The 8267-nt window shown below is 38.7% G+C and overlaps 1 non-coding gene across 1 annotated transcript; it reads left to right on the top strand.

Moving 5' to 3' along the window:
• The first annotated feature begins 2030 nt into the window (after positions 1 to 2030).
• Positions 2031 to 2134, top strand: LOC123575349 (U6 spliceosomal RNA). Its single transcript, XR_006700647.1, has one exon. It is a non-coding gene; the product is annotated as a U6 spliceosomal RNA (small nuclear RNA).
• Positions 2135 to 8267: the final 6133 nt, after the last annotated feature.

Genomic DNA, 8267 nt, shown 5'->3' with positions numbered 1-8267 from the left:
AGGCATTGGGTAAATACGTTCATTCCAAATGGGAGATATTGGCCAAAACAAAGAGACTACAGGTCCCATGCAAGTTCAAAATCCAGTGGGGCAGTCGTTAAATCTTAAAGCTCCAACGTAATCTACTCTGACTCCATGTCTCAAATCCAGGGCATGCTGATGCAAAGGGTGGACTCCTATGGCCTTGGGCAACTTTGTCCCTGTGGCTTTATAGGGTACAGCCCCACTCCCTGGCTACTTTCACAGCTGGTGTTGAGTGTCTGCAGCTTTTCCAGACACACAGTGCAAGCTGTTGGTAGATCTGACATTCTGGGGTCTTAAGGATGGTGGCCCTCTTCTCACAGCTCCCCTAGGCAGTGCCCCAGTGGAGACCCTGTGTGGAGGCTCCAACCCCGTATTTCCCCTTTGCACTGCTCTAGCAGAGGTTCTCCATGCAGACCTCTGCTGCATGGGAGGTTTGCTCCTGCAGACCTCTGCCTGGACATCCAGGTGTTTCCATACATCCTCTGAAATCTAGGCAGAGTTTCTCAAACCTCAATTCTTGACTTCTATGCAACTGCAGGCCCAACACCACATGGAAGCTGCCAAACCTTGGGGGCTTGCACCCTCAGAAGCAACGGCCTGAGCTGTACATTGGCTTCTTTTAGCCATGACAGGGATGCAGGGAACGAAGTCCTGAGATGGCACGAAGCAGCAAGGCCCTGGGCCTGGCCCATGAAACCATTTTTTCCTGCTAGTCTTCCCAACCTGTGATGGTAGGGGCTCCTGTGAAGACCTCTGACAGGCCCTGGAGATATTTTCCCCATTGTCTTGGTGATTAACGTTTGACTCATTACGCATGCAAATTTCTGCAGTTGGCTTGAAGTTCATCCCAGAAAATGGGTTTTTCTTTTCTACCACATCGTCAGACTGCAAATTTTCCAAACTTTTATGCTTTGCTTCCCTTTTAAATGGAAGTTCCAATTTCAGATCATCTCTCTCAAGTTCAAAGTTCTACAGATCTCTAGGGCAGGAGCAAAATGTCACCAGTCTCTTTGCTAAAGCATAGTAAGAGTGACTGTTGCTTTAGTTTCCAGTAAGTTCCTCATCTCCATCTGAGACCACCTCAGCCTGGATTTCATTGTCCATATCACTATCAGCATTTTGATCAAAACCATTCAACAAGTCTCTAGGAAGTTCCAAACTTTCCCACAGCTTCCTGTCTTCTGAGCCCTCCAAACTGTTCCAAGCTCTGCCTGTTACAAAGTTGGTTCCACGTTTTCAGATATCCTTATAGCAGTACGTCACTCTCCTCAGTACCAATTCTCTATATTAGTCCATTCTCACACTGCTATAAAGAACTTCCCTGAGACTGGGTAATTTATAAAGAAAAGAGGTTTAATTGACTCATAGTTCCACATGGCTGGGGACACCTCAGGAAACTTACAACCAGGGTGGAAGGTGAAGGCAAAGCAAGGACCTTCTTCACATGGCAGCAGGAGAGAGAAGTGCATGCAGGCGAAATGACAGACATTTATAAAACCATCAGATCTCAAGATAACTCACTCGCTACTGTGAGAATAGGATGTGGGAACCGCCCCCATGATCCAGTTGCTTCCCTCCCTCAACACATGGGGATTATAGGTCCCTTCCTTAAAACATGGGGATTACAATGGAAGATGAGATTCAGGTGGGGACACAGAGCCAAACCATATCATAATGTTATGATGCAAGCATTATTATTACCTTCATTGTATAGATGAGAAGACTGAATCACAGAAGACAAAGTATGGGGTAAACCTGGGATCTGAACCCTGAAACACTGGCTCTCAACAACTGTACCTTGCTTCCATGAATATACTGAAGTTTGTATTTTAAAATCAGGATGGTTGAAAAATGCTCACACACTATAATCAAAGAACATCAATCCAATATGCTTTTTTTTCTTTTACTGGGCTTTAGTATTTCTTATCTTGTACAACACAAGCATTAGCAACCTGGGCATCCCCAGGTCTTCCAAATCTCACTTTAATATTGTAAAAACTGACTCAGTGCTCTCTTCAGCAGCACATATACTAAAATTGGAATGATAGAGAGATTAGCATGGCCCTTGCACAAGGGTGACATGCAAATTCATGTTCACAAAAATTCATTTGTGATTCATGTTCTTGTTCATGAGCAATAAGAAAACACCTGAAGGTGTTTTCAGGTGAAGGTACAAAACTCACTGATAATACTAAGTATAGAGATAAACACAAAATATTATAACAATGTAATTGTGGTGTGTAAACTACTCATGCCCTGAGTAGAAAGACTAAAAGATGAACCTATCAAATATGATGGCTATAACAACTTTTCAAGACACAGACAGTGTAAGATATAAATGGAAACAACAAAAAGTTAAAAAGTAGGGGTGATGAAATTAAAATGTAGATTTTGTATTAGTTTTCTCTTTGCTTGTTTGTTTTTGCAATCAATGTTAAGTTGTCATTAGTTTAAAATAATGTGTTATAAGATATTATTTGCAAGCTTCATGGTACCCTCAAATTTAAAAAGCCTACATTAGATACGCAAAAAATAAAAAGCAAAAAATTAAAACATACTGCCAGAAAAAAAATCATCTTCACAAAAAGGAAGACAGATGGATGGACAGATGGAAAGAAGGAAGCAAGAGAAGACCACAAAACAACCAGGAAACAAAATAATAACATTGACTATAAATGGACTAACCTCTCCAATCAAAAGGTATAGAGTAGCTGAATGAATTAAAAAACACGATCTGAGCCGGGTGCAGTGGCTCACACATGTAATCCCAGCACTTTGAGAGGCTGAGGCAGGTGGATTGCTTGAGCCCAGGAGTTCAAGACCAGCCTCGGCAACATGGCAAAATCCTGTCTCTACGAAAAATTCAAAAATCAGTCAGTCATGGTAGCGTGCGTCTATAGTCCCAGCTACTCAGGAGGCCGAGGTGGGAGGATCATTTGAGCCTGAGAGGCAGAGGTTGCAATGAGCCAAGATTGTGCCACTGTATGCCAGCCTGGGCAAGACAGTGAGACTCTGTCTCCAAAAACAAACAAACAAAGAAACAAAACCCCATGATCTGTTGCCTACAAGGAACACACTTTATGTATAAAGACACAAATAGAAAGAAATGGAAAAAGATATTCTATGCCAGTGGGAACCAAAAAAGAGCAGAAGTAGCTATACTTACATCAGACAAAATAGATTTTAAGATAGAAACTATAAGAAGAGACAAAGAAGGTCATTATGTAATTGTAAAGGGGTCACTTCAGCAAGAGGATATAACAATTGTAAATCAGCAAGAGGATATAACAATTGTAAATATATAAGCACTCAACATTGGAGCACCAAGATATATAAAGCAAATATCATTAGAGCTAAAGAGAGAGAGATAGGCCCCAATACAATAATAGCTGGAAACTTCAACATCCTACTTTCAGCATTGGACAGATCATACAGACAGAAGACAAACAACAAAACATCAGACTTAATCTGCACTACTAACTAAAAGGACCTAATAGATATTTACAGAACATTTCAACCAATGGCTGCAGAATACACATTCCTCTCCTCACTGCATGGATCATTCTCAAGGATAGACCATATGTTAGGCCACAAAACAAGTCTTTATAAAAATTCAGAAAAATTGAAATTATATTGCATCTTCTCTGACCACAATGTAATAAAATTAGAAATCAATAACAAGAGAAACATTGGGAAATATACAAGCACATGGAAATTAAACAATATGCTCTTGAATGGCCAGTGAGTCAATGAAGAAACTAAGAAGAAAATTTTAAAATTTCTTGAAACAAAAGATGGAAACAATACATACAAAAACCTATAGGATACAACAAAAGCAGTAGTAAGAGGAAAGTTTGTAGCAATAAACATCTACATCAAAAAAGTAGAAAAACTTAAACAACCTAACAATGCATCTTTAAAAACTATAAAAGCAAGAGCAAACCAAACCTAAAATTTGCAGAAGAAAATAAGTAATAAAAATCAGAGCAGAAATGAATGACATAGAAATGAATAAAACAATACAAACGATCAATGAAACAAAACTTAAAAAGAGAGACAGAGAGAGAGAGAGAGAGAGATAAACAAAACTGACAAACCTTTAGCCAGGCTAGTAAACCAAGAAAGAAGACCTGAATAAATAAAATCAGAGAGGAAAAAGGAGACACTGAAACTGATATAACAGAAATTCAAAGGATCACTGGAGACCACTCTGAGCAACTATATGCCAATAAATTAGAAAACCTAGAAGAAATTGACAAATTCCTAGATACATACAACTTACCAAGATTGAACCATGAAGAAATCTAAAACCTGAACAGATCAGTAACAAGTAATGAGATTGAAGTCATAATAAAAAGTCTCCCAGTAAAGAATACCCTGAGATCCCATGGCTTCACTGTTGAATTTCATGAAACATTTAAAGAAGATCTAATACCGATCCTACCCAAGCTATTAAAAAAAAAAAAAAAAAGAGGAGGAGGGAATGCTTCCAAACTCATTCTATGAGGCCAGTATTACCCTGATACCAAAACCAGACAAAGATGCATCCAAAAAAGTGATTTTTTTTTTTTTAGTTTTCTAAAAACACCAAAACTATCTCTGATGAACATTAATGCAAAAATTATCCACAAAATAAATACTAGCAAACCAAACTTAACAACACACTAAAAAGATCATTCATTAAGATCAAGTGTGATTTATCTCAGGGATGCAAGGATAATTCAACATATGCAAATCAATCCATGTGATACATCATATCAACAGAATGAAGGAAAAAAATCATATGATTATTTCAAGTAATGCTGAAAAAGCAGATGGCAAAGTTTAATATCCCTTCATGGTAATAACCCTTGAAAAACTGCATATAGAAGGAACATACCTCAACATAATAAGAGCCATATATGACAGACCAACAGTTAGTATTATATTGAATAGGGAAAAACTGAAAGCCTTTCCTCCTAAGATCTGGAAGAGGATAAGGATGCCCACTGTCACCACTGTTATTCCACATAGTACTGGAAGTTCTAGCTAGAAAAATCAGACAAAAGAAAGACATCCAAATTGGAAAGGAAGAAGTCAAATTATCCTTGTTTGCAGATGATATAATCTCATATTTGGAAAAACCCAAAAACTCCATCAAAAAACTATTTGAACTGATAAACAAATTCAGAAAAGTTGCAGGATACAAAATAAACATACAAAGGTTAGTAGCACTTCTATATTCCAACAGTGAATAATCTGAAAAAGAAATGAAGAAACTAATCCCATTAATAATAGCTACCAATGAAATAAGCTACCTAGGAACAAATGTAACCAAAGAAGTGAAAAGTCTTTACAATAAAAACTATAAAACACTGATGCAAGGAGTTGAAGAGGACACACACACACACACACAAATGAAAAGATATTCCATGTTCATGGATTGGAAGAATAAATATTGTTAAAATATTCATACTACCAAAAGCAATCTACAGATTCAATGTAATCCCTATCAAAATACCAATGACATTCTTTACACAAGTAGCAAAACAATCCTAAAATTTATATGGAACCACAGAGGACCCAGAATAGCCAAATTTATCCTGAATGATATGGTTAAGCTGTGTCTTCACCCAAATCTCATCTTGAATGGTAGCTCCCATAATTCCCACATGTTGTGGGAGGGACCTGGTGGGAGGTAATTGAATCATGGGGACAGGTCTTCCCATGCTGTTCTCGTGATGGTGAATAAGTCTCACGAGATCTGATGGTTGTATAAAGGGGAGTTCCCCTGCACAGGCTCTCTTGCCTGCTGCCATGTAAGAAGTGACTTTGCTCCTCCTTTGCCTTCCACCATGATTGTGAGGCCTTCCCAGTCATGTGGACCTGTGAGTCAATTAAATCTCTTTCCTTTCAAATTACCCAGTCTCGGGTATGTCTCTATTAGCAGTGTGAGAACAGACTAATACACTGAGCAAAAAAGAACAAAATAGGAGGAATCACATTACCTGACTTCAAATTATACCACAGAGCTATGGTTATGGTAACCAAAATGACATAGTACAGGTGTAAAGACAGACACACAGACCAATGTAACAGAATACAGAACCCAGAAATAAACCTACATATCTACAGTGAACTCATTTTTGACAAACATGCCAAGAATATAAATTGGGGAAAGCAGTCTCTTCAATAAATGGTGCTGGGAAAACTGGATATCCATATGCAAAAGAATGAAACTAGATCCCTATCTCATGCCATATGTAAAAATCAAATCCAAATGGACTAAAGATTTAAATCTCAGACCTCAAACTATGAAACTACTACAAGAAAGCATTGGGTAAACTCTCCAGGACATTGGACTGAGCAAAGGTTCCTTGAGTAATACCCCACAAGTACAGGCCACCACAGCAAAATGGACAAATGGGATCACATCAAGTTAAAAAGGTTCTGCACAGCAAAGGAAACATCAACAAAGTGAATAGACCACCCACAGAATGGGAGAAAATATTTGTAAACTACTCATCGGACAAGGGATTAATAACCAGAATACATAAGAAGCCCAAAGAAGTCTATAGGACAAAATCTAATAATCCGATTAAAAATGGGCAAAAGAGCAGAATAGGTGTTTCTCTAAAGAAGACATTAAAATGGCAAACAGGTGTATGAAAAGGTGCTCAACATCAGTGATTATCAGATAAATGCAGATCAAAGCTACAATGAGATATCATCTCACCACAGTAAAAATAGTTTTTATTCAAGAGGCAATAATGAATGATGCTGAGGATGTGGAGAAAAGGAAACCCTGATACACTGTTGGTGAGAATGTAAATTAGTACAACCACTATGAAGAACAGTATGGTGGTTCCTCAAAAAACACTAAAAATATAATTATTACATGATCCAGCAATCCTACTGCCAGGTATATACCCCAAAGAAAGGAAATCAGTATTTTGAAGAAATATATGCACTTCCACATTTATTGTGGCACTATTCACAATAGCCAAGATTTGGAGGCAATCTAAGTATCCATCAACAGATGAATGGATAAAGAAAATGTGATACATATACACAATGGAGTACTATTCAGTCATAAAAAAGAATGAGATCCTGTCATTTGCAACAACAGGGATGGAACTGGAGGTCCTTATGTTCAGTGGAATAAGCCAGGCACAGAAAGAGAAATTTCACATATACTGGCTCATTTGTGGGAGCTAAAAATTAAAATAAAGGAACTCATGGAGATGGAGAGTAGAATGATGGTTGCCAGAGGCTGGGAACGGTAGTGTTGGGGTAGGGGGTGCAGTGGTGGTTAAAGGGTACAAAAATATAGTTAGATAGATTAAATAAGATCTAGTATTTGATAGCACAACAGGGTGACTACACTCAACAGTAATTTATTGTGCATTTTAAAATAATTAAAAGAGTACAACTGGAATGTTTGTAGTACAAAGAAACAACAAATGCTCGAGGTGTGGATGCTTCATTTACCCTGATGTGATTATTATACACTGTACACTTGTATCAAAATATCTCATCTACTCTATAAATATATGTATACATACTAAGTATGAATTTAAAAATAATGCCTCAAACCCATGAAGTGAACATTGCAGTTGTCTCTCCAGCATCCATGCACACTCACCTCCCCTTCCTCCATGTGTAGAAGCCATGATTTGTGTGGGTTGACCCTGCCTGTGTTGGTGTCAGCATAACCTCATCTCTTTGTCTCAGTGATTGTTTCAGAGATGGGGAGTGCTATGGTTTGAATGTGTCTTCCAAATCTTCTGTGTTGGAAACTTAATCCCCAGTGAAACAGCGTTGGGGATGGGACCTAGGAAGAGGTGATTTGGTCATGAAGCTTCTGCCTGCATGAATGGATTAAAGTTATCAAGAGAGTGGGTTAGTCATCTTGACAGTGGGCTTGTTGTAACAAGCTTGACTCCCTCTTGTTCTCTTGCTCTTCTGTCTTCCACCATGGAATGACACAGCAAGAAGGCCCTCACCAGATGCTGAGTAGATGCCAGCACTATGCCCTTGGACTTCCCAGCCTCCAGATCTGTGAGCCAAATAAATTTCTTCCTGTATAAATTACCCAATCTGGGCCAGGCGCAGTGGCTCACGCCTATAATCCCAGCACTTTGGGAGGCCGAGGCTGGTGGATCACAAGGTCAGGAGATCAAGACCATCCTGGCTAACACGGTGAAACCCTGTCTCTACTAAAAATACAAAAAATTAGCCAGGTGTGGTGGCAGGCACCTGTA

The sequence above is a fragment of the Macaca fascicularis genome, chromosome 8, assembly GCF_037993035.2.
Source record: "Macaca fascicularis isolate 582-1 chromosome 8, T2T-MFA8v1.1".
NCBI lineage: Eukaryota > Metazoa > Chordata > Mammalia > Primates > Cercopithecidae > Macaca > Macaca fascicularis.
The sequence above is the reverse complement of the archived record's forward strand: the minus strand, read 5'-3'. Positions and strand labels throughout refer to the sequence as shown.